General features: G+C 39.7%; 1 protein-coding gene and 1 non-coding gene across 15 annotated transcripts in view; one reads left to right on the top strand and one right to left on the bottom strand.

The window, feature by feature from the left end:
• RERE (arginine-glutamic acid dipeptide repeats) overlaps positions 1–23,517 on the bottom strand; it is a 517,403-nt gene that overhangs the window by 234,888 nt on the left and 258,998 nt on the right. The window lies entirely within an intron of this gene.
• On the top strand, positions 21,779–21,886 carry LOC111761485 (U6 spliceosomal RNA). The gene has a single exon (XR_002794835.1). It is a non-coding gene; the product is annotated as a U6 spliceosomal RNA (small nuclear RNA).

The raw sequence follows: 23,517 nt of genomic DNA, 5'->3' as shown, positions 1-23,517 counted from the left end.
TCCTCCCAACACTGACTAACAGCATCCTGGATCAGGCCCCATTTTGGTTCATTTGCACAATTTTAGTAGCTTTCTCATTCTTGGCAACTCTAATCATCTTAAGGCATAGTTTGGAGCATATGCTCATTTGCTTAAAACAAAACAAAACAAAAAAATATCATTCATCACTGACTAACAAAATTCATTTCTCAAAATGGCTTTCAGATGTCAACATACATTTCCATCTATCTCCAACCACTGTCTTTAAATGACAAGCTAAAGTTCAATATTCAACAAAAATGTTCTGTCTCCAACCTCTGCCTAAAAAAGCTTTTCTGTTCACCAGTCAAAATCCTTCTAATCAATCCTTCAAGGTCTAGCTCAAAGGCTACCACTTTTGGGCACCCTTATCCAAGCCCCACACTGGAAAACCATTCTCACATTTCCCTAACCCCCCACTCTCTACAGTGTGTGTGGTGGTCCCTGAAATGCATGACTCATCTCTCTTACTCATCTCAAACTACTCCGAGTACAATGGCCAAGTCTAATTCATATTTTTTAATTCAACAAATATTTATTAAGCACCTACTACTAAGTGCCAAACACTGTTCTAGGCACTGTAGCTACAGCAGTAAACAAAATAGGCAAATATTCCTGCCTTCATGGAGCTGGCCAGTCTTGAGGGAGAGACTAATAACTCTTACTTCACGATGGACTCGGGGTTTTGCAAACAATATTGATTTATTATATGTTGCTTGGGTTATGTCTGCCTCTTGTAAAATTTAGCAACAGTTCCTAAAAGGTGCCTGGGCTAGAAAAGCCCCCCAGGCCCACCTTTCCACACCTCCTTCTAAACCAGCGGTCCAAAGAAAGATTTCAGAGGGTCCATGAGCTTGAATTGAAAAAAGTCAACTTAATGTCTTTATTTTCTCTGACCTCTAACTGAAATCTAGCATTTCGTTCACTTACGAATGAATGCAGTAAATCACAGTTTACTTCATATTACAGTTGTTGCTTATGACAAAAAATTGTTCATGCACCCCCAAACTTTGAAATTACGGTAGTTGTTAGACCCAATGTTAATTGAGGGTCATAAAATTATCTGTTGCTACATTCTGAGAAGGGGTCTGTGGTTTTCACCTGACTGGCAAAGGGGTCCATGGAACAAAAAAGGTTAAGAACCCCTGTTCTAAGGAAGGTGCCCTGTCCATTCTCTTTGGGTGAACATTAATTGTTTCACTGGACTCTGTCCTGAACACACAGCTGACTGACTACGTGAGGTGTGACCTCCTTACCCAAACGAAAAACAGTCAATCCACAGGCTAACCAACAACATATAACTTTCCGTGATAAAAAGACAAGTGCCAGATTCCCTCAGACACTTCAAGTGACAACCATGTAATATCAGTTTCAGTGGAGCAAAAGACAGCAAAGATGTCACAAGGCAAAGTAAGGCCTTTTACTTATCCCCACCCTTTCCCCAGGTCCAAATCTTTACAAATTGAAATACAAATCATCCCTCAAGCAGAAACAAAGCTTCTCTGATAAAGCCTTCCTCTGACTATTTTCCATGGTTACCCCAAAAATGTATCACCTCAGAAAGTGGCTTAAGAAACCACTGCCCCAAGTATAATTAAATAATTAGCATCTGCTATATCACAAATATTTATTTAATTTTTCCTTTATTCACTTATCTATTCAATGACTATTGAATGTCTGAGTCATATAGGTCCTCAGACAGGCAAAGAAAAAGGGAGATGAGTCTTTGCTCTCAAAGAGCTTTATTTATTTATTTTTTTTTTAAGATTTATTTTTTATTTCTTTCTCTCCCCTTCCCCCCTCCCCCACCCCCAGTTGTCTGCTCTCTCTGTCAATTCACTGTGTGTTCTTCCGTGACCGCTTCTATCCTTATCAGGGGCACCGGAAATTTGTGCTTCCTTTTGTTTTGTTTTTTCTTTTTAAAATTTATTTTTTATTTATTCCCACCCCCACCCCCCGCCCCCAGTTGTCTGCTCTCTGTGTCCATTCGCTGTGAGTTTTTCTGTGACTGCTTCGATCCTTATAAGTGGCACCAGGAATCTGTGTTTCTTTTTGTTGCATCATCTTGTGTCAGCTGTCCGAGTGTGTGGCGCCATTCTCAGGGAGGCTGCACTTTCTTTTGTGCTGGGTGACTCTCCTTCCGGGGCGCACTCCTTGCGCATGGGGCTCCCCTACGCAGAGGACACCACTGTGTGGCAGGGCACTCCTTGTGCGCATCAGTACTGCGCATGGGCCAGCTCCACATGGGTCAAGGAGGTCTGGGGTTTGAACCGCGGACCTCCCATGTGGTTGGCGGACGCTCTATCCATTGGGCCAAGTCCGCTTACCCCTATCACTCTTTTAAAATCCCTCCCCGAAAGGTGCCCAGTACCAAATGCTACATAATGTGAGGGTTTAATACATATTGGCTTTAAATACACACAGGAAAGAAACAAGGATTTTTATAAAGTAGGAAAAAATACTGCAATATCAATGTGAAGTACTATATTCATAGTGAAGATACTTTACAGTACCTCCCCTTCTCAATAAAAAAGAACAAACAAAATTTTATGAAATCACAAGCCACTTAATTGATAGCACTTGTCTTTAAAATCACCCTAAAACTTAGACTCTGTATGCAGTTTCATACAACATACAAGAGATGCTCAAGCCAATTCCAAACCAATAAAAGATATCTTTTTAAAAGTCATCCTTATAAACATGATTCTACATCTTATCACAGGAGAAACAAATTTATCATATCTGTGTGAAGATAATCCATGGTGTAAGATGAACTGTAATTCAATTCACAAATTTAGTTCTAAGTTATGAAAATAATTTTTTTTAATCTGTTGGAAATCTTTTTTTACAAATGATAACCATCTGATATCTTATGTCATTCTACTCTGCTTTAGGTGTTCTTAGTTCCATTTGAGATATATGGACTCCTCCTGATGCCCACAAAGGGCTGCAGGTCATTATCAGACACTATGCATCGTTTGTAGATGTGATATTTTCAACAGGCACTGACTGGCAACAAGCATGTCCAACTGTGGCAGAGACTGCTAGTTGCCTACTCAAGTTCTATTTTCCCCTTTTTCTTTAATAATAGAGCTCCCACATTACTGGACATGGCCAAAACCACAACTTGTCAGTCTTCCTTGAAGATTGAATTATTTACCCCAATTTAGACATGCTCTTAATCTTTATTTTTTTCTTGGAATCCCAACGTTTATTCTTAAAATCTTCCTGATGTCTTAAACTAGAGTGACGTACAGAATAAAATATTATGCTTTTATCAGTCAGCCAGTACTGATGCAAAATACCAGAAATCTGTTGGCTATTATAAAGGGCATTTATTTGGGGTAGAAGCTTACAATTATCAGGCCCTATAGAGTCCAACTCAACATACCATAAGAGGTACTTTCTCACCCAAAGTCTGTTGACAAGTGTTGACACAAGATGGCGGGCAATGTCTGCAAGGGTTCAGTCTTCCTCCTTCTTCTTAAGGCGCCATGGTCCCAGTTTCTTCCAATCTCAACTACAGGCTGGCACAAGGCTCATCACGTTCCCCAGGATTCATTTGTTTCTGTGCTCAGCTGCTCTGTTCTCTCCACAACGTCAGCTATAGATTATCAGGCTCATCTCTCTTTCCAGGGACATGTCTACCGAGCACTCTCTCGTCCTGCCTATCTGCTTCTTTACTCTTCCTTCTCCATGTATTTACTTCCCTGTTTTTGATTATCTATTTTACAGCCCACAAAGGGGAAAGGCGGAGACTCAAATTGAGTCTCCTAATGGCATGGTCAAATAAATAATCTTGATTTAATAAAGTAAAAGTGAAACCTCTGAATCTAATATAATCTAACACACCCAGAGGGACAGGCCAGTTTGCAAACACAATGCAGTGTCTATTTTTAGAATTCACAAACTATATACCAAACTGTGACAGCACTTAAGAATGCAAACTATGGCTTCGTTTTTTTGTTCACCTGGTTTATCAATAATAATGGTAAGCTTGTTGCTCCTATAACTGACAAATGAGTACAGACCATTCAAATAGTTCTAGGAGTTCAGCAATTTTCAGCCTCAGGTGGATGATTAGTATAACTTTAAAAGACAAGTTATGTTGGGAAGTGGACTTGGCTCAATGGATAGGGCATCCACCTATCACATGGGAGGTCCAGAGTTCAAACCCAGGGTCTCATTGACTCATGTGGAGCTGGCCCGTGTGCAGTGCTGATGCACACAAGGAGTGCTGTGCCACGCAGGGGTGTCCCTGCATAGGGGAGCCCCACGTGCAAGGAGTGCACCCCATAAGGAGAGACGCCCAGCGCAAAAGAAAGTTCAGCCTGCCCATGAGTGGCACCACACACATGGAGAGCTGACGCAGAAAGATGACGCAACAAAAAGAGACACAGATTCCCAGTGCCACTGACAAGAATAGAAGCGGACACAGAACACACAGTGACTGGACACAGAGAGCAGACAGCTGGGGTGGGGGTAGGGAGAGAAATAAATAAAAATAAATCTTAAAAAAAAAAAAAAAAGACAAGTTATGAAGCTTGCATGCTCTTAATCTTAATCCACATTCCTGTGACTGTGAATTTACTGTAAATACAATCTCTTGAAGAAGCTATTTAAAATTAAGGTGTGGACCAACGGAATGAGGTTAGGTCTTAATCTAGATTACTGCAGACCTTATAAAAAGTAAGAAACTAAAAACCAAGAGTCAGAGAAAGTCACAAAGATAGTAAGAAGCAGGAATTCAACATAACTTGAAAGAAAAGAGAGCAGATCACCAAAGTGATAGAGGCAGGGATATAAGCCAAGGAACCCCAATAACCACCAGCAACCAACACCAGAATGTCACAGGCATTAGGGGAAAGCACTGCCTTGCTAGTGCCTCAGTTTTATACTTTTCCTACCCTCAAAACTATGAGCCAATACATTCTTTTTGTTTAAGCCAATCCACTATGTGGTAATTGTCATAGCAGCCTGGAAAACTCAGACAAGAGGCTTATAAAAAGAAGTTGTTAAGTAGGGCGACTGGAAAATCTCTGAATCAAGCCTAACTTGGCTTCTGCCTATGTGTCTCCTTACTTTCTGCTGCCTAGAACAATGGGTCTCAAAGTATCTGTGCTGGAATAGTCATTCCTTCCCTCCCCACTTCCCACCAATCCATTGCAGACACATACTTTTATAAAATACTACAGCAATGTCAAATGGCTACAAAAGTTTTTAAACAGTTATTTTCAGTTTCTGTGTTTATCTCATGGTAGACTGGTAACAAATACAGTCCTTGGGCCACGATTTAAGTAACGCGGGCCTAGAACATGAACCTGATGGCTGAAGTTGCCAACAGTCATCTGTGCCCATTAGGTGACCCTGAGAATGGAAACCAAGCACTAAAGACATGGAGCAGAGAGTAGGAGACTAGATACATGAGGATCATGCCACCCTACCAAATGGGATGGCATACTTGTTTTATATGAGACTTTTACTTTAAGTCACTGTTATTTGGGTTTTTATTACACATCCCATCCTAATAACAACTGATGCTCTTACCTTTGCATATCACTGTAAGATTTCAAGTCACTATATTATAACCCTTTTTTTTTTTAAATAAGATTTTTGTTTTCTCTCTACCCCCTCACTGTTTGATCTTGCTGTGTCTATATTTCTTCCTTGTCTCTTTAGGAGGCAACCGGGAACCAACCAGAGACCTCTTATGTGGGAAGGAGGCGCCTAATTGCTTAAGCCACCATTCCCTGCTTTTTTGTGTCTCTCATTATGTTTTTGGTTTATTTTTCTTCTTGTGTCTCTCGTTGCACCAGGTTGCCATGACAGCCTGTCACATCAGCTCTCTGTCTTGCTAATCTTCTTTAGGAAGCACCGAGAACCTCTGTTCCCTGCTATGTTGTATCTCTCACTATGTTTTTCTTCTTTTGCCTCTTGTTGCATCATCTTGTTGTGTCAGCTTGCCATGTCTGCCCATCTCACCAGCTCACTTTCTTCTTTAGAAGGCACTGTGAACCAAGCCAGGGACCTCCCATGTGGTAGATAGGAGCCCAATCTCTTGAGGCACATCCACTTCCCTATAACCCCTCTTTATTCTAATGAGAATAACTCTGTGAATGCAGTAAGCAAAACAAGTATTATCCAGATTTGACAGATATGAAAACTAATGTCCTTAAAGATTAAAGAGCTTGCCTAAAGTAACACACACTAGGAAGTACTGAACTAAAAACAGAAACCAGCTGGGTATTCTTTTGACAAGAAGAATCCACCTCTCAGCTTTGTCATGACCATACATACACAAAATACAAATAATAAAGGGTATATACTCACAACAAGTTACACAAACTGTGTATATCACTGGGTGTGGCAGTGTGAGATTATTTATGAATTACAAAAAGAGCTATTATGTTTGTAAACTGGTCCATTCCTCTGGGCATGATAACCTTTGATTGTGTTAGATTCAGCTGAGATGGCCTTGATTAAATTAAGACTAGGGCTTTGATTCAAGGACATCACTAGGGTATACCTCAGGTTAAGTCCCCACCCCCTTGGTGGGTTATATAAACAGATACTCACTCAAGAAGACATACAGGAAGAACATACACGAGAAAAGAGAAAGAGCATCATAGATGTCAGAGGAGAGAATTTTGTTATGATATGGAAAAGAATAGAACTTTGATCCTGTGGCCCCACGTAGAAAGATGAGCCCTATGCCAGCCTATAGCTGAGGTCAGAAGAAGCTGGGCCCACAAAGCCTTAAGAAGAAGAAGGAAGGAGCGACCAGACAGAGACCACCCACCATCTTGCTTCAACACGTGGCAGCAGACTTTGGTGAGAAACCAACCTTGAGGTGGACTCTTTATGGCCTTGTGACTATAAGGTTTTACCCCAAATAAATAGCATTTATAAAAGCCAACAGATTTCTGGTACATTGCATCACCACCCCTTTGGCTGACTAAATCAACTGGATAGAAAGATACAACAAAAATATCACAGTCAACTAGTGAAGACAAAAAATCAGACCTAAAAGGCCCCAGGGAAAGGAGCCTGCATTTAGAATAGAAATAAAGCATTTGTGAAAAGAGATGGAGGGGGAAGCAGACATGGCTCAACTGACAGAGCATCTACCTAACATATGAAGGGTCCAAGGTTCTGTACCCAGGGCCTCCTGACCCATGTAGTAAGCTGGCTGTCGCGCACAAGGAGTGCCATGCCATGCAGGGATACCCCCACGTAGGGGAGCCCCACGCACAAGGAGTGTGTCCCCCAAGGACAGCTGCCCTGCATAGCCTGCCCAGGAGTGGCACCACACACAAGCAGAGCTGACACAGCAAGATGACACAACAAAAAAGACGCAATTTCCCATCACCGTCTGATAATACAAGCAGGATGCAGAAGAACACACAGCAAATGGACATGGAGAGCATACAATGGCTGGGAAGGGGAGAGAAATAAATAAATCTTAAAAACAAAAAAAGAGATGGAGGGACAGAAATCACAGTCAAGTTAAAATAATTTAGCCAGGAATAGAGCAACAAATTAAGAGCAAATAATACCTATCACATTAGGGGAGGTTATGAAACAAACCCTCAAACCTTAGTCTCAAATAAAATTTAAAACATTAATATTGGATCTGGGTAAAAACAGATTATTATTACATGACAGCATTATCCAAACAATTGCAAATAATAATGCCCTAACCTTTCATATAAACAAGACTTCTGTGAACCACTGTCAATCAAATGAGTTCTGTAGTATTCTTTCAACAGAGGAGAAAGGTTTGGCAAGGAGCCTCCCCCACTCACAACCCAAGATGCACCCTTGTGAAAAAAGGCATGTTATTTAAAAAATGCTGGTTAGGGTTAACCATGTAATCAGTGACTGTGGACTAATCTTTCTTTGAGCAAATTTTTTATGCCTGTATGAGTACCAAACATTTTATTTCATCAGTAACTAACTCTAGAAAAGGCTCTTTCTGCTAATCTGAATATTTTACTGCTACATTCCTAAATACACACACACACAAACACACAAGCAAGAAGTATTAGGAAATGAACTTTAATCTATTTTATTTATGTACATTTAACTTTTTCTAAATATCAAACTACCAAGGATCATTAGTGAAACTGAGTTCTCGCAAGGAAACCTCTCTACCAGTGTACAGTTCAAAAACCATTGGAGATAAAATCATAGCTATAGATATAAATGTAGATACATAAAAGAAGGATTCACCAGCTCAAAATAATGTAGGCAAGAAAAACAAAAACCATTAACTCTGCAAACCCACTCTCAATCTTTTGGGATGCAGGGGGCCATAGTGAAACAGGAAAGCAAGCTTTGGAGTGACCCTTTCTGGGGAATAATAAGACTTTATACTAGCACCTGTCAAAAACTAGAGACCCACAAGTCTATTTTTGTAAATAGAGTTTTACTGGAACACAGCCACACAGTCACACTTATTCCTTACGTATTGCTTGTGGCTGCTTTTGTACCAACAGCAGAGTTGAGTAGCTGTGACAGAGACCACCAATCTGAAATATCTATTATTTGGCCCTTTACAGAAAAAGCCTGCCACCTCTTAGGTACAAAAAGCATATGGCAATGGTTAATAATGTTATTAATCAGACAGCTGAGTAGCAGCACGAAGAAAGATGGCACTTCTCTGTCAGCGGACAGGAATGAGTCTTCTTTTCTAAACACCTTGATATATTTAGCAGTTCTAGTTCATGAGATGTAAGAATTTACCTTGAAAAGAGCTGACTTAAGCAAAAAATGTCACTAACCACTAATGCCAGACACAAGTCAGAATATGACACAGAAATGGAGTGACGTGCACTGATATTTTATCTGCTTTATAGAGAAAACCCATTTGGAATAAGTAAAAGTATTTCTCCAGTGAATTAACTTCAGACATTTATGATATACCATGATGTATCTTTGGAGATACTACTGATGCAGAGTATCTAAAGGTGTTCAAGCACCCCACAATGACCAGACAGAAATTTCTACTTCAATATTCCTAAAAGTCAAAAGCATTACTAAACATGACAGAAGATGTCCATAGCAAGCCATGAATAAAAAGGAAAGTTAACTAGGTTTTACCTTCCATTCCTTCCATTAGTAGATTAGCAAGTGCTTAACCATAAACCTGTACCAATGATAATTTTTTAAAAAATTTTAATTCTCAAAGAAACCCAGGTTACTTCACATTTAACCAGGTCTTTAAAACAAAATGCCCCAAAATTAGTAAAGCCAAAGAAAAAATATGTAGTAAAAATCAATGTGTTAAAATTTCATGACCAAAATATTCACATACGAAGGAATTTACCCTGCAATGTAGCAAGAGAAACCCCTGTCATGTGGTTACCACCATAAGAAAGGAATAGAGTCTGCAGCACGGACTGTCACTCGGATTGAGAGCCACCGTACCTTTTTAAATGGACATATGGAGGACACGATTTGATCTGGACAGTAATCAGATCTGTAAAGTAAGGGAGTTTTACTGTAATTTTTAATCAGCTTTTTTTTTTTTTTTTTTTAAGATTTCTTTTCTTTATTTATTTCTCCCCACTCTCTCGTTGTTTGAACTTGCTGTGTCTTCAGGTGGCACTGGGAACTGAACCTGGGACCTCCAACATAGGAAGGAGGTGCCTAATCACTTGAGCCACCTCCATTCCCTGCTTTGCTGTGTCTCTCATTGTTTTTCTTTTCTTCTGTCTCTCTCATTGCATCAGCTTGTTGCATCAGCTCACTGTCTTGCTCATTTTTCTTTAGGAGGCACTGGGAACCTCTGTTCCCTGGTTAGTTGGGTCTCTCATTATGTTTTTCTTCTCGTGTGTTTTGTTCATCATCTTGTATTAGCTTGCCATGCCTACCCATTGCACCAGCCTGTTATTTTCTTTAGGAGGCACCAGGAACTAAACCAGGGACCTCCCATGTGGTAGGTGGGAGCTCAGTAGCCTGAGCTACATCCACTTTCCTCACTGTAATTTTAAAGTAAAACATCTCAGTGGTTTTTTTCTTAAATGGGCAATCCTGTTAATGGTGTTCCAGTCCATCTTCCCAGAACTATCCTCTGCTGAACTAACTGCTTGGTATTCATCAGTCATTGTGCGGATAATTACATTTCCTCAAGAAACAGCAGGAAGGTGTCATTTCATCCAGGCAGGAAATAAGACCAAAGGTTGTCTCAGGCTCAGCGCTTCTGCCTTTCTCCCCAAAATATAAACTGTCAATATTATTGTCTCTTTCTTTCACATAAAGCAATATGCTCAGAATTTCAATTGCTCTCAAACCAACTTAATAAAACAAATTGAAAAACTTAAATTTTGTTTTCCAAATTACTAGGCAGGACACAAATGTGTACTCTAAAGACTTCCCCATGGGGATTTAAATGTTCAGCAAACCAGCAGCCTGTTGTAAGGCCACCTCTCTTTCACTCCTAGACAGACCACCACCTGTGTCCTTTACCTATTCATTCAACCAAAATGGACCAGACAGGAAGGTAGAAGGTATAAATCTGGTAGGGGAAACAAGAAACAAGCACCTCACAATACACTGCAAAAAGCACAACAAGAGAACAGGCCACGTGGAAAGAAAGGCAGCACAGAAGATAAAATAACTGTCTGCATGAGGCTTTCATCACCGGTAGTTAAGGACAGAACTGGGAGGAGTACACTATGGCAGAAGCAGCACCTATTTTGCCATCAATTCTTTATAATGCAACCTGGCATGGGGTTTGCTTCCCTCGGGTAAGCTTCACCACACACCAGAACCTCTCTGTGACCGGTGGGCACCCACAGTGGCTGGATCCCATGCATGTAAACCATGTCGATCCTTTTTTACTGGAATCCAACCACATCATTTTCAAGGATCTCTCCTTTCTACCTTTTCTTCACTAAAGTCTCTTCCTTTTCAACCCTCTCCCCACACAAATAAAGAAAAAGATGTTTAAATCTGATCATTTTTCTGGGGAAATAAAATTTGATTTTGTACTGTTCTTTAGACTCACCTCATGATTCTGCTACAGAGACCAACATCTTTTAACACGGCTTTGTCCTGTTGACCAGGCTCTTCCTGAAGGTGAATTTTTAAAAATAATTTTACAGAAAACGGATTGGTCCAGTGGTTAGGGCATCTGCCTACCACATGGGAGGTCTGTGGTTCAAACCCCGGGCCTCCTTGACCCATGTGGAGCTGGCCCATGCACAGTGCTGATGTGTGCAAGGAGTGCCCTGCCACGCAGGGGTGTCCCCCGTGTAGGGGAGCCCCAAGAGCAAGGAGTGTGCCCCATAAGGAAAGCCGCCCAGCACGAAAGAAAGTGCAGCCTGCCTAAAAATGGCACCGCCCACATGGAGAGCTGACACAACAAGAAGAAGCAACAAAATAGAAACACAGATTCCCGTGCCGCTGACAACAACAGAAGTGAACAAAGAAGACGACGCAGCAAACAGACACAGAGAACAGACAACCGGGATGGGGGGATAGGGGATATAAATAAATAAATAAATAAATAAATAAATAAATAAATAAATAAATAAATAAATAAATAAATAAATAAATAAATAAATAAATCTTTTTAAAAAAATAATTTTACAAATAGCTCTATAAAAGCACATAAATTTATGATACCAGCAATTCTGAAATTTTGATGTACAGAGTCTTATCTTCCATCACACAGACTGTAGAAGGGCATAAGGCTTCAAACTTTATGCATATTTCTATTGGGCCAGTCCAACTGACAAGGCCAACTATGCTTCCACATGACAGTACCTCCTGCATAACTTCTCCCATCCTAGTGGATAATGACCAAGGATTATCTGTGAAGGCTCTTTATTCCCAAGCCTTCACATAATGCCCAGACAAGTTAGGCTAGCACTGAACTAGCACAGTGGTAGTTTCTTTGCCCCCTCCATGAGACTGGCAAGATGGAACTGCTTTCTTTGTCAATTGTTGACTGAAATCCTACCAGCCACCTAAGAAAATACCCTCTAGACTAAAAACTACAAAACAAAGTCCAATTTCTTACATAATTTTCTTCATAAGGTAAAAACATAAAATTCAGAGTATATTAATCAATGTGTCAGGTTCATGTAATATGCCAAATGCATTTTATGTTTGCTAAAGCTATTAATAAGGTAATCTGTTAGCCAACTGCCCACAACTACAAGACAGAGAAAACAAAAAATAAGGTCTTGTTTTGTTTTTTGAAAGTGCCTACATGTCCAACCCTCTATTTAATAACTCAAAAAGCATAACACTCCTTAGGTAAAAGCAAATCGTGAATCTATTCAAGAGCATTGTAAAATGGAAGAGAATTATCAAAAGAGATTCAGACTGAATAATTTTAATATGAAATGCCTAGCAAATCTCCCCACACTGCAGACAATCCTCAGCTGAGGCAAATCCCAGATAATGAAACACTGTAAGTGGGGCTCTTTTTAATAATTTAGCCCATCAAGGAGTATTGACTTTTGTTTTCAGCAGAAGGAGAGTGTTATCTTCATCCTTACAGCTCAGTGACAACATCTGGGAATTTAATCACAGTTCCTATCCTGGCACGCAATCCTTAAAACTGCCACCTTAGATTCTTTCATTCCTCATCCATTTCTAAAGATTCCTTGGTCTCATGATTGTGCCTTCCCTACTTAGCCCACAGTAACACCACAGCATTTGAAGTTCTGTTGATTAAACATATCTGTCGATTATCATTTTCAGCTCAGTTTTTTTTTCAGACAATTCAACAATGCACCCTATCTTTGTGCATTCTATCTTGTTTGTTAACAAATCTGCTCAAAATCTCAAAAGTAGATTTATACTCAATCACATACATAATGATAATATGCCAATCCCGCAATCTGTGGAGGATACACACACACATACACGTTTTTAGGAGATACAGAGGATTGAATCCAGAACCTCACATATGCGAAGCAGGTGCTCAACCACTGAGCCACACTTAACTCCCCTGGATACTTTTACTATATCCAAGAAGCTGCTACTAACAAAAGGAAAACTCAGGGAGAAGCAGTATGTTTCTCAATCACTATTTCCCCATTGCAACAAAAGAGAGTCAGAAAGTCCTCCAACTTTCAAGGAAAAATTATTGAATATTAAATTTGGTGGTAATTCTAATTCAAGAATATTCCGTACCTCTGAATACCAGCAAAATATTCAAACTAAATTTTTCTTAAGAGTGAAAACAAGCCAATGTGTTCTGAATCAAGCACAACTCAAACTGCTCTCATTCCTGACAGAATATTTGCACTCTGATTACCTACCTTAAAATTCCACCCTAAAACTCCATTGATGTCACTGGACTTTTACCTGGTTGCTGTAGGCAATTTAGACCTGCCAGCCATGGAGTACCTGGGGTGGGACTTGGGGTCAGCCATTTGTTTCTAATTTGACTTTAGATTTGACCCCAAAGCATTCTTTCCATGTCCTTTAGATCAAAGTACCACAATCCCAAGAGTCTTCACGGCCAAGTTCACCATGTATACATCATCTATTATGGAAGTACCAAAGACATTTTATAGCTGGCTGATTAGGTCCTTCTACCTTTCCTTTCAAACTACAAATCGTCAGAAGGCCCTAATGGTAGTGCAGCAAAATGCTCCCTTCCAATCAGCTTCAAGAGAGAGTTCACTGTTAAGAGGCTGCAATCAGGGCAGCAGCCTGAGAACTCACAACATGTCTATCCCTCCTGTGCAGCAACCAACCACTTTTCTGTTTTAAAAACACAGTAAAGGGAAGCGGATTTGGCTCAACAGATAGACCGTCCGCCTACCACATGGGAGGTCCAGGGTTTAAGCCCAGGGCCTCCTGACCCGTGTGATGAGCTGGACCACGTGCGGTGCTGATGTGCGCAAGGAGTGCCATGCCACCCAGGGGTGTCCCCTGCGTAGGGGAGTCCCACACACAAGGAGTGCACCCTGTAAGGAGAGCCGCCCAGCGTGAAAAAAAAGTGTAGCCTGCCCAGGAGTGGGGCCACACATACAGAGAGCTGATGCAGCAAGATGATACAATAAGAAGAGACATAGATTCCTGGTACCACTGACAAGGATCCAAGCAGACACAGAAGAACACACAGAGAATGCACACAAGAGAGCAGACAACTGGGGGGGGGAGATAAGAAATAAAAAAATAAAATAAATCTTAAGAGCACACACACAGTACAATCCTCTCCAATAAAGATTCAAAAGGCCAATGTTTAACACTGTAGACCACACCGGGGGCGGGGGGTGGGGGTGGGGCGTGGCAGTACATTGAAATCTCTTAGATTTCTTTTTAAAGATTTACAGATTTATTTATTTATTTTTAATCCCCCCCCCCCCCCCCCCCGTTGTCTGTTCTCTGTGTCTATTTGCCGCGTCTTGTTTCTTTGTCTGCTTCTGTTGTCATCAGCGGCAAGGTAAGTGTGGGCGGCGCCATTCCTGGGCAGGCTGCGCTTTCTTTCGCGCTGGGTGGCTCTCCTTACCGGCGCTACACCTGGAACACCCCTGTGTGGCAGGGCACTCCTTGCGCGCATCAGCACTGCGCATGGGCCAGCTCCACACGGGTCAAGGAGGCCCAGGGTTTGAAACGCGGACCTCCCATGTGGTAGACGGACGCCCTAACCACTGGGCCAAGTCCGTTTCCCTCTTATATTTCTTAATGTAACATTTTATGTAATCTATGTATCTTTTTTTAAAAAGGTAATGAAAAAATCAAAACTTTAAAAAATGAAAACGAAAGCATAAAGCTGCTTCATGCTATGTTAGCTGAAAATTTTATATGCACGTGTTTTTAATGTATAATGTTTTTATGAGCTACACATAACCCTAAGAAATCCAAAACTTAGAGAAAAACCTAAACTTAAGTCATTTATCGATGCCTAATTGCTTAAAACTGTAGCCAAGACTACTCTTCTGGTTCCAATCCCTGTCCTTTGCATGGAAGGTGGAAGGCAAATTGGAGAGACATTCCTGATGCGCGCAAGGAGTGCCGTGCCACGCAAGGGTGTCCCCCGCGTGGGGGAGCCCCACGCGCAAGGAGTGCGCCCGTGAGGAAAAGCCGCCCAGCGTGAAAAGAAAGAGCAGCCTGCCCAGGAATGGTGCCGCCCACACTTCCCGTGCCGCTGACGACAACAGAAGCGGATAAAGAAACAAGACGCAGCAAATAGACACCAAGAACAGACAACCAGGGGAGGGGGGGAAATTAAATAAATAAATAAATCTTTGAAAAAAGAAAAAAAAAGGGTTACTTCCTTTTAAAAAATGAAATTATACATACTTGGTTTTACTGGCTAGTATTGACCAAATCTTTCTCTTGATTTTATTAAAAGCTATTCTTTGTGTTGTAGGTCCCACTGTTGCATTTAATATATTCCTTTTTAAAAAAAAGGAAAACTTTTCATCTGATGTCTAAAAAAAGAGAAAGAAGAAAAAAAGTCAATGTGCTTTTTTTGCCTTGTAAATGAAGCAAATTTAACTTCACTGATTAAGGAGCAAGTGCTTTAAGCCAGGATGTTCTATATACTGGAGAGAAAAAGATGACTAAAACAGTCCCTTCTCTCAACTTACCCACAAAGAAAAACCTATAAAGTAGCCAGAGCATATATGTGATGCCGGCTGTCTCAGACTGGGACAGAAGACTGGAGGGTAGAGACACCTAATATTTCTTTTCATTTCAATGTTTATCTTATACATGGCATTATACATTTGTTGAAACCCACAGAACTGTACAGAAGAAAAGTGAACTGTAATATAAACAATGTTTAAAGTATTTTTGAAAAATTTTTAACATTCATTTTCTGGATTTACTATTTTACCATTTCATTATCAGAGTTTAGAATCTTGTGACTGACTCTGAGTAAGCTTGTATACAAACAAGTAACTAAGTAGTGCTACTGCAACTACCACAAACTGGTAAGAAAAGAAGATGACTCCAATATGCCACTTGTACATTTGTGCCTGATAAAGGCAAAGTCATACCAAAGCAAGTTACACTTACAATTATAAAGGCTTCACAGTGATAAGAATAGTAAAGAAAAGTGATATATAAAATAGTAACGAAAATAAAGAATGATAGAAATAAGTACTTAAGGAACACAGGAGACTACCTATGTCATACATCAACTTGTCCACCAAATAATACGGACTCTCAAAATGAGTAATAAATTTATGTCACAAAAGGGTATTTTATTTCAACAAAACATCATCGCCCATCCTACTGAATCAATGCTGGTATCTGAATGATTTTGTAATTTTGTTTGAAATTAACTTATAGATTGTTTTTTTGTTTGTTTTAAGGAGGTATCTGGGATTAAACCCAGGACTTCAAATACGGAAGCAAGCACTCAACCCCTCAGCCACACCTGCTCACCTAGACTGTCTTTTATAGCTGCATTAAGATTATAAACATAAAGCATATACCTAATTTGTGTATTGTGGGAGGAAGGAAATTAAGTACAGGGGAGTACCACAAAAACAAATTTTTTAAGTTCATTTGAGAAAGGTAAGAAGTCTCAGAACTCAAACAAAGTTCTACATCCTATAAAGAATATAATCAGATATGTATTTAGAACATTCACTGGGGAGGCTCCCCATCAGAATCTCGGGGTCAGGAGGTTTCTTTTTCTTTCTTTCTTTTTTTAATTTTGAAGAAATCTCCTGGGCCTCACTCAATAACTACTGAAATCAGTATTCTGGTTTAACATAGGAAAAATATGAGAATATTCTCTCAGGAACTATAACAAATGTACACTACTAATACAGGGTGTTAATAATTGGGTGGGTTGGGGGAAAAATATATCAAAAGTAAGATATGGGCTATAGTTAGTAGTAATATTTTGGCAATGCTATTTCCTACTTCGTAACAAATGTATCACATAATGCAAGGTGATGGTGGTGGGGTGATGTGTGAGAGCCCTGTAAGATGCTATCTATACATGTTAGTTTTGTAAGTTTACAACTTTTACTATACACTTATTGTTTATATATGTTCATGTATGAATGATACACTTCAAGAAAATTTTATTTTTAAAAAAAGGAATAAAAATGTATTCTGGTTTTACAACTGAAAATCTAAGACTTAGAGATTAAGTAACTGGATTCCACAACTTGTATGTGTCCCTAATGTGATTCAAACTAATGCCATGATTTCGACAATGTTTAAAAGTGTGTGTTTTACCACCTCTGTTATCTATTATTATTTCTGATCAACAGTTCTTTCCTCCTTAGCTTAAAAAAATGGAACAAAACACCATCACAGGATTTTCCTCTTTTCTACAGAAAATAAAGTCCTTGTCTTGCTAGTGATGAGAGATACCTTGACAACTCAAAGGTTCTCTTCCTCCCCTACCATTCGTTTCACTTTATTCAGTAAGCAAAGACAAAAATCACACATATGAATTAATGGTAGGTGATTCTGATCTATTTTTCAGAGACAGAGCAGTCTAGTTTGGGTAAAAAATGAGTGGCATTTTGCAATCACCACAGTGTATCAGGCAAAAATAATCAACAGATTAATATTAGTGAGATTTGATGGAGGGGTATTTACAGTCTCAAAGTGTCTCCCCTACAAATTACTTATTAATTACAAAGGAAAGATAGTAACTTTATAGTGTAGAGACCTGGCCAACACCCCCTTTAAACAAGTAATCAAGGTTACTATCACCAATGTGACAAACTGACATCATGTGCCCCCTAATGTGAGGCACTTAGGACACAATACCAATAATGCAATATTACTGCCCAAAAAACATACAACCTAAGTTCAATGGTAAGGAAATAGCAGACAAACCACAATCAACAACAACAAAACACAAAAACAAAGAAAACGTGGCCTATACTTCTTTAAAAATGCCAATGCCATGAAAGACCAAAGAAAGGTTGAAGAACTGTTCCAGGTGAAAGGACAGTGAACAACTTAGAAACTAGATCCTAGGTCAGAAAAACAAATGGTTATAGACAGCATTATTGGGACATATGGCAAAATCTGAATGCTTGTAGATTAGATTAGTATTCTATCACAGTTAAAGTTTCTGATTTAGATGGTCTATAAAAACAAATCTCACAGGAAGCAGACTTGGCCCAGTGGTTAGGGCGTCCGTCTACCACATGGGAGGTCCGTGGTTCAAACCCCGGGCCTCCTTGACCCATGTGCAGTGCTGATGCACACAAGGAGTGCCGTGCCATGCAGGGGTGTCCCAAGCGTAGGGGAGCCCCATGCGCAGGGGAGCCCCATGCGCAAGGAGTGCGCCCCGCCCCTAAGGAGAGCCGCCCAGGGCAAAAAAAGTGCAGTCTGCCCGGGAATGGCGCCACACACACAGAGAGCTGACACAACAAAAAGAAACACAGATTCCCGTGCTGCTGACAACAGCAGAAGTGGACAAAGAAGACAACGCAGCAAATAGACACAGAGAACAGACACGGGGGGGCGGGGGGGGGGGGGGGAAGGGGAGAGAAATAAACAAACAAACAAACAAATAAATAAATCTTTTAAGAAATCTCCTTGTTCTTACAAAACACACACTTAAGTATTTAGGGGGAAAGGGGCACAATGTCTGTATTTTACTATTAATTCAGAAAAAATATAATATTCAAATATATACATATATATACACATATGGAGAGAAAGCAAATGTGATCAACATTCAAAATAAGTAACTCTGGGAAGCGAATGTGGCTCAAGTGATAAGGCCTCCACCTACCATATGGGAGGACCTGGGTTTGATACTTGAGGCCTCCTGGTGAAAAAGAAGAGAAAGTGTGCCTGCGCAGTGAGCCAAGTGCCCACACAAGTACCCATATGGGAGTACCCACATGGGGAGCTGAGCACCCACGTGGTGACCTAGTGCCCGCACAGTGAGCTGAGTGCCTGCGCAAGTGCCCGTGCAGTGAGCCAAGTGCCTTTACAGCAAGCTGAGTGCCTACGTGGTGAGCCAGTGCCCACTCCAATTAGTCACGCAGCAAGATGATGATGCAACAAAAGAGAGATGAAGGAGAGAGTCAAGGTGAAGCGCAGGAGAGACCAGGAACTGAGTGGCACAATTGACAGGGAATCTCTCTCCACATCAGAGGTCCCCAGGATCAAATCCCAGTGAATCCTAGAGGAGAAAGATGAGAAGACAAAAAGAGAAACAGATACAGAAGATGACACAGCCAATGGACACGGCAAAACAGCAGGGGGGTGGAATAAGGGAATCTGAGGAAGGGTATACAAGGCAGATCTCTTTGTACTATTCTTTCAACTTCTGTGTAAGTTTGAAGTTATTTCCAAATAAAAGGCTAAAAAATAAGCCCCCACCAAAATGGATAATGGGCTGAGACTTTTTAAGAGGAGGAAGAAGGGATAGAAAATGGGAAAAAATGAGGACCTAAAACTAGGCATGTGAGGGAGAGGGCAGGCAGAGAGCCAGCACTTGCCATCTCCTCAGACGGTTTCCAGTTTTGTTGGGGGGGGGGGGGAGGCGGGTGCTAAGAAGGAATCCCAGGTCATAATAACTAAGGAATTATTACCTGAAGAAAGGAAGATGTCTATATATCTGTAGATGGTGATATAGAAGTCAAAGTCTTTCTGTATTTTGCTATGTTATAAGCTCAAATTAACATGATGGACTTGCCAGGAAACCTATTTATGCTTATGGAGAAATGCATCCTGAGGTCCAAACAACTGATTACACAACTTCTAACCTCTCTTCATCTACTACATGGACATTCATTTCTGTGCTAAATAGTAGGGCAGTGTTCTAACAGGGATCCAGAAAACAAGCTCTGAATTGAGGTTTACCTTATTTAACAACAACTAAAAATTTCTCAATAAAGGCATTTGTCACTCATACAGCCGGAGATATCTTACCGAGTCAATATGAAATTGTCCCAGAATATCTCTTCTAAGAGATTTAATATTACCAGCCAACATAACTGTATCTCTAAATAATTTAAGAAAACATACTGCTATTCTCTTTAAAAACAGGGTAAATTAATACTTTCCTACTTATTTTTAACAGGCTGTAGACTGATTCTTATTATTGAAGCCAGGATATAAACTTGTCTAAATCATTAAAGACCACACACTTTTACATTACATAAGTGAAGCCAGTATTCAAGTATTTCCCAGTCAAGTACAATATAATATGGTTGGAATTAGAGATTCAAAATAACTCAGCAATATATCTGTCTTGGCTATGCCAAGATGTCTTTTCTACTCAAAGATCAAGATAAAGGAAAGGTTTAGCCTACATATAATTCTTTGCCCTAAAAAATATGATATAATCATGGCCCTGAATGTCCTTTTCAGTGTACCCAGGTACAGGGATATGACATTACTAATTTTAATTAATCAAACTACATTTTTATTATAATTCCAACTACCTAAAAAATACACCTAGACCTCACTTTGAAAAATTCAGAAGACTCTAAATTTTAAAAATTTCCCAATCTACCTTTCTAGAAATTAAGTGAAAAGAACAAAAGTTATCAATGAAATTTACTAATGGGTAGGATAAGTACCAGTTGACGTATATTTTTAAATTACCAAGGAATAAAAATTTGGGATACCCCTGAGAACAATCAAATCTTTATGTACATGCAAAATTCACAAAAAACGTTAATAAAAATCCAGCAAGTAGTTTCAGTTATCAGTTCTCATAAACCTTTTGATTACTTTAGCCATTAAGTAATAAAGCTGACAAATATCCATTTCAGTGAGATGAGAGGGAAGTCAGCAGATGGAGGAAAAGCAACTCTATATTTGCTGAAAGGATGGAGATATGCAAACTTCTCTCCCTTTAGACAGCCAGTTTCTTGAAAATGTGATACCAGTTCCTGAAAATGGATATAAAAGCTATACACAGTCCAAGGATCTAAGATTTTTTCCTCTCAGATATTCACTTAGAGAAACATTCATTTTTTAAAAAATAAAATGAAAAGGAAAAAAATAACAAATACCTGACATCCAATCTACTGGTACTATATAAGATCAAAGATAAGAGAAAATGCCAACTTCCAGGCCTGAGGCATAATCACTACCACAGACTCTGAAAAATTTTTAATCAATTTCAGTTTTATTAAAATTCCCTTTAATTCCTAGGAAAACTTTGGTACCCTTAAGAAAGAGTATCATCTCCTCTTCCACTCAAAATCTTGATATTTAAAACAGACATTGCCACTGAAAGAACTCAGATCCTAAAGCCAGGAGGGTAACACTAAAAGCATTTAGGACCACAAAACAAAGTTAGGCTAAAAACAAACTGTAAACTCTATTTCTAGGGGCTAAAATGTCCTTGACAATTTATATTTTGTAAACCTAATTCTGGGAACTTGTAAAACTTGGGAGGCTCCATATGTTTGCTTACATATTTTTCAATGAAAACAGGGCTGAAAGACATAAATAGTACTGAAAGACAAAGAGTAATGCACTATCCCTGAAAGAAAAGGAAGTGCAATAAAACTTTAACGGGACTGGTAAGTCTTCTATAGACCTGTTGTAACAAAAAGACTACCTAAATTTAGAAAGTTATAAAATTACAGAATTCTTCAAATCTGTTTTCTGAAAATATGGATTGATGTTCCTGTTTGGAAAAAGGAGAAGATGAATATGAGGAAAGACAGCCATAAGAATAAAAATTACTAACAATTAGATTTCAAGGGAGAGAGGGGTATAGAAACAACTGTTCCAGGAGAAAAAACTGAACTGGCAGCAGGGAATTGGGTTCACTAATTTTAGTGTGGGGTTTCCCAATTAAGGTCCACAGGGTGTTTTAAGAGTTTCTTCAGTGCTCGCTTCGGCAGCACATATACTAAAAATTGGAACGATACAGAGAAGATTAGCATGGCCCCTGCGCAAGGATAACACGCAAATTCGTGAAGCGTTCCATATTTTGCGCCACCCACACTTCCTGTGCCGCTGACGACAACAGAAGCGGACAAAGAAACAAGACGCAGCAAATAGACACAGAGAACAGACAACCAGGGGAAATTAAATAAATAAATAAATCTTTTAAAAAAAGAGTTTCTTCAATTTGCTATGTTAAAATTCAACACCTATTAATCATCTTTCATTTAACTTAGTTGGATTAATCTCTGTATTTGGTTAGCAATTCTTCTGAGAAGTCAGTAATTTTATTACCTTTCACTACAATCAAATATAAAGGGCAGTATCTCTGATATCTCTCAATGGTTCTATCTGGTATATCTTATTATCAGCAGGGGAAGCCAAAGTAAATACTGAAAAAGCAGTTTATCCTCAGAAATTCCTACAGAGCTGTAGCAGTTTGATATGGTTATGAATTTCAAAAACAGATATTGGATTATGTTTATAATCTGATCTGTAACCTGGGTGTGACTTGAGTTATGATTAGGACATATGATTAGGACAGATAAAAGAACAGAGATGAGAGTTTCTGATGTTGGAGTTTGATGCTGAAGCTGGAGCCATAGGGAAAGAGACAGAGCCGTTTGCCTGATAGTCTACAGCTGAGCTTGTGGAAAGAGGCAAAGCCTAGAGAGTCTCATGGTCTACAGCTGACCTTGTGGAGGAAACAGAGGAGCTGAGCCCAGAGGAACCCAGAAAGCCTGAACTCTCATAGACGTCAGCAGTTATCTTGCTCCAACACGTGGAAATAGACTTTGGTGAGTAAAGTAACATATGCTTTATGGACCGGTAACTGTAAGCTCCTACCCCAAATAAATACCCTTTATAAAAACCAACCAATTTCTGGTATTTTGCATCAGCACCCCTTGGGCTGACTAATACAAGAGCTAAACAAGCAACCAGATTATAGAGTTCTTCTTACTCAACAAACTGATAAGAAATAACAATCTGCTTAACTTCTGAAACAGCATTTTATAATAAATTTTTCTGCTTTTAATTATTTTAAATGATACAGAAGACCCAAGTATGAAAAGTATGAGCATTACAAAGGATACTTAAGGAAGCTGATGCAGCTCACACAGCTGAGCTCCCCACTTCCCACATGGGAGGCCCCGGGTTCAGTTCCCAGTGCCTCCTGAAAAAAAAAAAACAAATGAAGGAACCAACTCAGGGAAACCGATATGAATCAGTGCTTGGTACTGGGTTCCCACATACAGGTCCTGGGTTCAATCCCCAGCCTCCAGTACCTCAAAAAAATAAAGATACTTAATAATGAGAAATTAAATATATGTCCCAGAGACTTAAATCTTTGGTCTGTTCATATGCCGGTTGAGACCTGAATCTAAGCAGGGTTGCAGCCGACACCTACTCTCTAGTTCATCAGACTTACCAGAAAAACTAACAAAACAAGGATGATGGACAACCCTCATCCCAAAAAACAAAGATTATCTACAACTGCAAGCAAAGCAGTTCCTGCGCCATAAGATCTAAGCTCCCTCTCAATCTGAAGAAGAGTGGGCAGCATCATTCGAAAATCCTCAAAAGAGAGGAATGAACAAACATGGGGGGGAATACAGCCACAGACCAAAAGTAGACTTATTATTATTGTAGTAAAGGAAGAACTGATATAAAGGTAGTGGT

Source organism: Dasypus novemcinctus, chromosome 9 (genome assembly GCF_030445035.2).
Source record: "Dasypus novemcinctus isolate mDasNov1 chromosome 9, mDasNov1.1.hap2, whole genome shotgun sequence".
NCBI lineage: Eukaryota > Metazoa > Chordata > Mammalia > Cingulata > Dasypodidae > Dasypus > Dasypus novemcinctus.
The sequence above is the reverse complement of the archived record's forward strand: the minus strand, read 5'-3'. Positions and strand labels throughout refer to the sequence as shown.